At 48.1% G+C, this 9,509-nt stretch overlaps 1 protein-coding gene across 3 annotated transcripts in view; it reads left to right on the top strand.

The window, feature by feature from the left end:
* Nucleotides 1–8,953: 8,953 nt before the first annotated feature.
* EVI5L (ecotropic viral integration site 5 like) overlaps nt 8,954–9,509 on the top strand; it is a 29,708-nt gene continuing 29,152 nt past the window's right edge. Inside the window, exon 1 of one of the 3 annotated variants that reach the window (XM_039857989.1) lies at nt 8,954–9,112. The gene's annotated coding sequence lies outside the window, so the exon portion shown is untranslated. The remainder of the gene's footprint in view (nt 9,113–9,509) is intronic. The other 2 variants (XM_039857952.1, XM_039857978.1) reach the window with 2 other exon arrangements.

Genomic DNA, 9,509 nt, shown 5'->3' with positions numbered 1-9,509 from the left:
CTGTTGTGTGGCGGCTGACCTTACAGAGCAGGGTTCACTTTAGCAGGGCTCTGGTGTTTGTCCAGTCTGCCCTTTGAGTGTGTCATCCTCAGATGTGGCCCCAGGTGGTACTCCGGATCAATCCAAAGCTTGCCACATGGTATGCAGGCCCTGGGGCCTCCTGGAAGGGACCCTGCCACAGGCTGAGTTCATCTGCAGCCTGTGCCCTGCCTGGGGCCACTTGGCATGAGCCACCAAGCAATCTGCAGATGGCTGCCACCTGCACTGGGCTTGGTGCTTGGAGAAGCCAAGCTGCAAACCAAAGCTGACTGCCACTAGTGCCAGGCTTGGGCTGCTCAACAAGAGATAGGGGCACGCTGAGGCCAGATGCTGTTTGTTTGGGTTTTGTGTACTTTTGAGAGATTTTAGGACAGTCTGCAGCATGAGCCAAGGCAGGCTGTTTGTATGGAAAAGCCACTGAAAGCAGATTGAGTGAGCTCACAAGTTGAGAGGGGCAGGGTCTCAGGGAATCTCCAGGGCAGGGCGACTTATGTTAGCCAGGTTGATGGAGATTCAGATATGGTACCCGCCTGCATCTACACGCTGGGACAAGGGGGAGGGCTCAACAAAGAAATGATAAATTCTGCCAGCATGTTTGTCTGAGAGAAAGCTGCCCTTCCAGCCCACACCCTTAAGCCAACCAACTCAGTTCCTCCCCGTATGTCCCTATTGCCTTTCGAGCTGCTGTCCTGTGGAGCTGCTGGTGCTCAGGGCAAGCAAGTCCACCAGTAAGTCCATGCGCAGGCCCTTTAAGAGGAATACTTGGGACTCCCACAGCCCTTTGTCTCAGTCAGCCACAATCTCTGCTAGTTTCCACAGCCAGAGTTGTGGGGACTTTTGTTCCTGGTACTGTAAGCCTGTGCTGGGGAGCCTGGTGTGGGGCTGAGACCAGCTGAAATAACCTCCCAATTTTTAACCACCACATGAGAGTGTGGGATCTGCCCATTCCGCATCTCTGCCCCTACTAAGAGTCTCCACGTGGCTTCTTCTGTATGTCTTTAGTTATAGGATGTCTGTTCAGCTAGATTGCAGGCAGTTCTCAGTGATGGTCGTTCTATAGTTTGGTTGTAATTTCGATGTGGTTGTGAGAGGAGGCAAGCACAGAGTCTACCTACTCCTCCATCTGAACCATAAAATCTTGTTCTTTTTCATGACAGTCCTGGGAAGTGGGTTTATGCCACAGACTAAATGTTTGTGTCCCTCCAGAATCTCTGTATTGAAATCTAATCCCCCATGGGACGGTATTTGGAAGTGGGACATTTGGGAGGTGACTAGGTCATGAATGGGATGAGTGCCCTTTAAAAGAGACCCCACAGAGCCCCACTGCCTCTTCTTCCATGTGGGGACACAGCTAGAAGATAGCTGTCTATGAGCCAGGAAGTGGATTCTCACCACACATGGAATCTGCCAGCGCCTCGATTTTGGACTTGCAGCCTCCAGCACTGTGAGAAATAAATGTTGGTTATTTAAGTCACCCAGTCTATGATATTTTGTTATAGTAACCTAAATGGACTATGATAATCTGTGTCCCCATTTCACATGGGGGAAACCGAGGCTCAGAGAGTGGAGGAGACCTGCTCATGGCTGCACAGGTTGAGGCAGAGCTGGGCTCTGACTCCAGGTCTCTCTGGTTTGGCATACTTTTTCTGCCCAGCTGGACTTTCTGAGGAGATGGTGGCTTTTCCATTTCTGGAGATACATCAGCAGAATGGGAACATCAACCCCTTCTCACAGGAGGGTCAAACATGATACTCCCTCTCAGGTGGGCTATTTCTACTGCATGCATTATTAACCCTTCCACTTGGCATTCTATACCATGTGGCTAGGGCCCAGATTAGCCATCCAGTTTTCCTTCCCGGGGCCCTAGAGTCCTGCTGAAAAACTTTCAGTTCCTCTAGGAGGTCATATTCTCTTCGTTTCCTGATCTTTGCATGTGCTGATCACTTTAACTGAGCACCCTGTTCCATCTCTGCTCCAACGCTTCACCCTTCAGAATGTAACCTTTCCCCTGGAATGTAAGCTCCTTCCAGAAACTCTGGCATGCCAAGCAATTCGATTCTCAGCCATCGCCAACTGGATGTCCTACAAATTTAACTCAATTCTGAGATTACCAACCTGGAGATAACATCAGAGCTGTTAAAAAAAAAAAAAATTCAACTGAGTGAATTTTAAATACTCTATTGGCTTTACTCAACAATTCCAGACTTGAACAGCATCTAATCTAGCAAATTGAAAGGATCTCCAAAGAGCTGTGCAAGGCAAGAGATTTTAGAGGCAGAAGGGAACAGGAACAAAGAAGTTGTAAAAGGCAAAAAAAAAAAAAAAAAAAGCGGGGTTGGTTATTGCAAGGTTGCTTTCCCCGTGAGGGATAGCTAGCGCTGATCAGGCGATTCCTGGTTTAAGGTTCCATTTCTGGGAGAGCCGAAACTATCATTAAGATAAGTCTCGGTTTGGTGATATGGGGCTTAGCATAAGTGACTCTATTGTGGGTCTGTTGTCTTGTTTTTAACAAGTCTCACAGATTAAGGGCTAGTTCCACAAGACTGTCCCCAACTGCTCAGTCCAATAATTTGTTAGGATAACTCACAAAACTCAATGAAACATTAACTCAATTTACATTTATTAGTTTCTTATAAAGGATATTCTGAAGGGTACAGATGAGCAAGTAGATACGGCAAGGTCTGGAAGGATCCCAAGAGTAAGAGCTTCTGTCCCCATGGAACTGGGGTGAACCACCCTCCTGCATGTGGATACCTCACCAACCAGCTCACCAAATCTAATTGTTCAAGAGTTTTTACAGAGCTTAGTCTCTAGCCCCCTAGAAATTCCAAACTTCTAATCACTTGACCATCCCGAGGCTGTGTAGGGGCTCTACCCTAAGTCATCCTGTTAGCATAAATCAAGTGTGATCAAAAGAGACTCTTTATGAATAACAAAAGACATTCCTATCATTCAGGAAATTATAAACATTTTAAGAACTCTGTACCATGAGCTGGGCACAAAAACAAAATACTGTATAGTTCTTATTATATCACAGGAGCTATGCTAGATTCTCCGCATACTGGGGCAGGGGGCTCCACTGGCCATTCTCAACCCCTTCTCCACCTACCATGCAGAAATTCCAAGCTTTCAGATCAGTCTCTCCCTCTAGACCGTGAGTTCCACATGGGGAGACTGTTTTTGGCTCAAAGCAAGCGTTCAACAACTGTCTAGTGAACAAATGAAGTGAGTGTGCAAATGTTGGTTCATTCCACTGCCCGGTTTAACTTTCACATCACACACAGACACGTCTTTTAATCCACCTCTTCCGGAAAGCCTTCTGTCCCGATCCACCCGGAGCTCCTTCCCAGACTAGGTGGATTGCACAGGCTCTGTCACACCCTGTAATCTTTGGTTTGGCAGCAGATTTTCCCCAAAGATCAGCCCAAGTCAGAGCCCACTTACCTTCCCAATTCTTACACAAGTGCCACCTGCTGCTTTAGAAGCATCAGTCTCCCCTTCTTTGAAATGTAGGCCAGACTAGGCTGTTGGGTTTCTCGCTTGGCTGGACAGCGCCACCCAGGGGCTCAAAGCAGCTTCAACAGGGGTTTACAAAACAAATACCTTCCTGCCTCCTTGGCTTTGCCCTGGCTGGACCCTCTGCCTGTCGTGCCGCCCTTCCCCCATCTCTCCGACATTTTACATGTTCTCAAGAGTGATGTCCCCGTCCTCCAGATTTGCTCATTTTCCTCACCTTGAACCTTAGTCCCTCTTGGTCACTGCTGCCCTCCAGAGTCCCAGGAAGAAGAGCAAGCCCCCCCGCAGAGTTCTGCCCTGCAGTAAGTAGGCGGCTCCTGGGTTAGCTGTTGCTTCAGCCCTGAAGGCTCCATTCCCGGTGATGCGGATGAGCTGTGCCTCGCGTCTTGGAACAAGGAGACTTCCAGGAACATAGGTATGCTTCTCTCATCTTTGGGAGAAAACCTCCTCAGTCCTCTGGGTATCACCAAACGTCTCAGAAAAGGGTTGTCCTCACTCCTGCCTTCATTTCCTTCCCCTCTTTCCCTCTGCTGCCCCGCTTCCCACCATTCTCCAAAAAGGACCAACGAACGACATTATCTACCTTCCCCTTGAGAAGATCAACAGACTCATTTTTGTCTTGGCCCCACCCATTATGGGGGTGGTCACTCCCTCCTTCCTGTTTGAACCCCACTCCCATCTAGGACTTCTCCTACCTTCCAGGCTGCCCCTGCTCTACCTCTTTCACAGGCTCTTCTGCCTGACAGCTCACATCATGTTTCTTAAAAAAAGAAAAACAAAGTCGGAGGACTTTCCAATTTCAAGACTTAATACAAAGCTACAGTAAGCAAAATAGTGCGGTCCTGGCATAAGAAGAGACATTTAACCAACGGAATAGAATGGAGAATCCAAAAACAAACCCATTTATCTATGGCCAGTTGCGGTCCCCAACCTTTTGGGCACCAGAGACCAGTGCTCCTATGAGAATCTAATGCCTGGTGATCCCAGGTGGAGCTGAGGTGGTGATGCTGGCGCTGGGGAGCGGCTGCAAATGCAGACGAAGCTTTGCTCACTTGCCCACTGCTCACCTCTTGCTGTGTGGCCCAATTCCTAACAGGCCAGGGACTGGTGCTAGTCTATGGTCTGGGGCTTGGGGACCCCTGGTTTACAATGATGTCAAGTCCATTCAATGGGGAGAAAATAGTGTTCTTAACAACTGGTGCTGGGACAACTGGATTATCACATGCTAAATAATGAAATTGGACCCCTCCTTCATAACATAAACAAAAAATAACTGAAAATGGATCAACAACCTAAATATAAGAGCTAAAACCATAAAACTTTTAGAAGAAAACATAGGGGTATACAGACTGGATTTGCCAACAGATTTTTAGGTATGGCATCCAAAGCACAGGCAACAAAAGAAAAATAAGATTCATTGGACTTCACTGAAGTGTAAAAACTTTGTGCGTGAAAGGATATTATCAAAAAGGTGAAAAGACAGCCTACTGAATGGGCAAAAATATTTGCAGATTATATATATGATAAGGGTGTAATGTGCAGAGTATATAAAGAATTCCTGCAACTCGACAACAAGAAAAAGACATACGACTCAGTTTAAACATGACTAGATATCTCTCCAAAGATGTTATACAAATGGCCAATAAGCACATGAAGAAATGCTCAACATCACTAGTCTTTAAGTATGTACAAATCAAAATCACAATGAGACAACACTTTATACTTTCTAGGATAGCTATAATTTTTTGAAATGAAAAATAAGTATTGGCAAGGATGTGGAGAAATTGGAACCCTCGTGCGTTATTGGTGGGAATATAAAATGGTGCAGGCACTGTGGAAAATGATATGGCATTTCCTCAAAAAGCTAAACTTGGAATTACCATATGATCCAGCAATTTCCTTCCTGGGTATCTACCAAAAAAATTGAAAGCAAGTACTCAAACAGTACTTGTACACACATGTCCACAGCAGCATTATTCACAACAGCCAAAAGGTAGAAACAACCCACATGTCCATAGACAGATGAGTGAATAAACAAACAAACAAAAAAGTACATACAATGGGATATTATTTAGCTATCAAAAGGAATGAAGTTGTGACACATGCTACAACGTGGATGAACCTTGAGGAAGTTATGCTAAATAAGCCAGACATGAAAAGACATATATTGTTTCATTTCACTTACATGAAGTATCTAGAATAGGCAAATTCACAGAGACAGAAAGCAGAGTGGAGGTTACAAAGGGGCTGAGTGGAGGGGGCATGGAGCGTTAGTGTTTAATGGTGATGGAGTTTCTATTTGGGGATGATGAAAAAGTTTTGGAAATAGATAATGATGATTGCACAACATTGTGAATGTACTAATGCCACTGAACTGTACACTTAAAGATAGTAAGTGTTATATGTATTTTACCACAATTAAAATTTTTCAAAAAAAAGGCCGAAGCTACAATGCTTTTTAAGGTCTAGGCTCAGGACTAGCTCTGATGCATTCTGTTGATCAAAACAGTGCCAAAGCCAACTGAGATTCAAGTGATAAGGAAACAGACTCCACTTCCTCATAGGAGGGGCTACAAATATTGTCACCTTTTTTGCTCTCTCTGAGACAATTATGAGGTCTAAGCTTACGTTAATCAATATTCACAATAAACAAATTCTGTGTCCAAAGTTTAACCCAGGAAAAATTTTTGATTGTGCTAAAATTTGTTATGGCTAAATACTGAGAAAAAAAGTCTTTTAATAAATTTAGATATGCAAAACTTGACTCCAGAGAAATGACAACCACACGCACACACACACAAAAATCGCAGTGGTAGAATCTACAGTTGGTTAAAATTGGACAAAAAGAGCCTGATTGATGAATCAAATGTTCACTCAAAAATCACATGGGAAAAATCTTCCTTATAAAAAATGATTTCAATCAAGTAAAAATGAACTTTGAAAAAAAAATTGGGAACGATTTAACTGCGCTGAATAGAAAACTGATCTAGGAATCTAATTGGCTAAATGCAGTGTATGATTCAAAAGTCTTTTCCAACAAAAATGTGTTGGATTTTTTCCCCACTGTGCTTATAAAAATGGAATCAAAGTGTCCCCAGAATAAAACCATCTTTTCTGTTGAAATAGCAGTGTGAGAATGAGAGGGTCAAATGTCCAGTGTATCTTCCTGGTGTTTGATTTTATTCCCTAGATACCAGATGACCTTATCTCCCAGGCAAGGCCCCAGAAACAAACTGGTTACGACCTCTTTCCGGGGGACCTTGAACCCCACCCAAGCTCGTGCCTCTGCAGACACCTCTGTCTCCTACATCTTGGCTACCAGTCCAGGTTTTTCTGTTCCTTGGAAGTTGTTCCTCACACCAAACTGTTCTTTCCTGAGAGAAAATCTCTGGAAACAAGGGCAAACCCTGAGACTTTGGCCCTTATGAGTGCTCCTCAGTCCTTCTTGCTGAAAGGAACAGCTCAGGGATTGTCCGTTGCTGGTTACTTGGCCTTCACCACATCCCGGCATCACTCTTGCCCTCCTCACTTAACATCCTGCATCCCATCTCCAACCAGGTCCTCAGAGGTCTGTAGCCCCCTCTCGAGCCCACCCAGAAATCAAGGGACAACGTCCATGAATTCATTTCGGCTTCAAACTCGGCAAATCTAAAGTCACCTGTAACTTTCTCAGGACTATAAAATGCCCGTCACATAAGCTGACTTTAAAAAGAGGGAGGTAAAGATCTGCTCTTTAAAAAAATGAGGGAAGGGAATATGGGCTTGTGAGGGAGACAGAATGCAGTATACTTATTTTTATCACTCAAGTTTTTAGAAATATGTTTTGGGGCTTTTCTTAACAGTTCCAGAATTTTAATAGATGCAGTGTAGATAGTAAGAGAGAGGGAAGGCGTATAGAGACAGTAGAGACAGCAGCAGAAAGGGTGTAGACAGATTCAGAGTGTAGACAAGGGCAGAGAGAGAAGAGATGGGCAGAGAGAGTAGACAGGGACAAAACGTAGATGGAATAGATGTAGAAGAGCAGAGAGAGAAGGACAGGGGCATGGAGCAAAGGGATGTCAGTCACCGCTCCCTCAACCAGACAGAAACCTCTACTGTTTAGAAGGTTGAGATCTAGATCTTAAATCTGGCATGTCCCACTCTAGGTCCCAGCCCTCCTGTTCCCAATTCTGCCTCCCCATGTTTAGTCCTCATTCTGAATTTATGATGTCGCCCTCTCATAAAAGGGTCCTTCCCTGCTCCACCCCTCCAAGGCCCATCCCTACATCTTGGGGGTGGTAACGTGTCCTTTCTGCTAAGTCTTGCTTGCTGTCAGTGAGTGACCCTACATGTCCCTCCCCAACCTGAGTGACCCCCCACCTTTTCCTTCCCTGTTAAAGAGTCTTGGGCCCACCATTCATCCATCCATTCATTCATTCATTCGTTCGTTCGTTCATTCCATGTGCAGGGCCCCTGCTCAACCACGCCTTAGGCCCCGCATGCCCCTTACCGCAGCTATCAGTCTGGGGAGGGTAGGGGATAAGTGGGCCATGCAAGCAGTGATAACGCAGCCTGATTAGAGCTTTAATGGGGGAACATAAGGCACCATGAACCTCAGAGAAGATACTTAACCAAACCTAGATAGACTAGGGCAGTGGACCGGCCTGAGTCTTCGGTGTGACCTTCCACCCCCAGAGGCCCCGCCCCCAGCACATAACTGGGCTCAAAGAAGAGGTGTCCATTCACCTCTCCTTCAGTCTGGGCTTTCTGGCAACGCTCCTTCTCAGACTCAATCCATTAGCCAGTCCCTTATCTGGCCCCGCCTCATCGTTGTCTAGACCACGCCCCCTCAGCCCCTCCCCTATTTCATTCATTCCAGGCTTCAAGCCCCGCCGCCGAGAGGCTAACCTCACACCAATCTCACGATCCCATTGGCCAGAAAGTGTCACTGGGTCTCTAGATGTCAGTCTTCTTCATGGAGTCCCAACAGTTGCCATGGCTTGGTTTGAGGGGCAGATAATAATGGACGTCTTAAGACGTCACGTAATTGGGCAGAAAGCCGGGGTCTGGGCGGGGCTTAATGCCAAACGCTTGGCTGCCTCAGTCTGGGGTTCCTTAGGGCCGCAGCATTCCCTCAGAGACACACCCCTCTTTCCTCGCTATTGGCCCCTCCAGGTGTGAATCAACAAAGTTCCACACTCCTATAGGTAAAACTCCCCGTCCTTCACTGCTTCTCTAATTTCAATTCGCTTCTCTCCTCAGAGGTGGCAACCTTCTGGCCGTAGTCAGGGCCCGCCTCACGGAGTGGCCACGGATTGGCCAAACTTCCCATCACTCCTCTACAGTGGGCGGAGCCATGGGGCCTGGGGGCGGTGAATTGGCTGACTGGGCCTCGGGGGCGGGGCAGCGGCTCCTGTCAGCCGGTGAAATGGCAGCAGCGGAGCCGGTGGCGGCAGCGGTCCCGGGGGGCGGCTGAGGGGGCCGGGCCGGGGCTGCGGGGCGAGCGGCGCGGCGGGGATCCGGCGGCGCGGCCCGGGACGCGAGACTCCGCACGGCGATGGCGGCGCGCTCGGCGCAGGTAGGGAGGCGGCGCGGGCCGGGCCTCCCGGGCGGCTTCTTAGGCCGGCGGCTCCGCGCTGCGGCCCGCGGGGGCCGGGCAAGACGGGGAGTCAGGCCGCCTCGTCCCAGAACCCGCGCTGGGAGCCGTCGGCACTCCCAGCACGGAGCCTCGGGCTCCGACCACCGCCCACCCTCGTTTCCGACGCCTCCCGACTTCTCAGGGCCCCTCCCCGGACCCTTCCGGGTGCCCCACTCTCCCACCTCATCCCCTCCCGGGGAGACATCCGCAGGCCCCTGACCCCACCTACCCTCCTTACTGACCCTCAGGACCCCTCCTGGGACCCTTCAGGGCCCTCCCCGAGCCTCCACCCTGCAGACCCGCCCCCCCGCGGCCCCCAACCTCCCTCTGTCCTGAT

This window comes from Pteropus medius, unplaced genomic scaffold (genome assembly GCF_902729225.1).
Source record: "Pteropus medius unplaced genomic scaffold, Ma_sr-lr_union100, whole genome shotgun sequence".
NCBI lineage: Eukaryota > Metazoa > Chordata > Mammalia > Chiroptera > Pteropodidae > Pteropus > Pteropus medius.
This window is presented reverse-complemented; position numbering and strand designations above follow the sequence as displayed.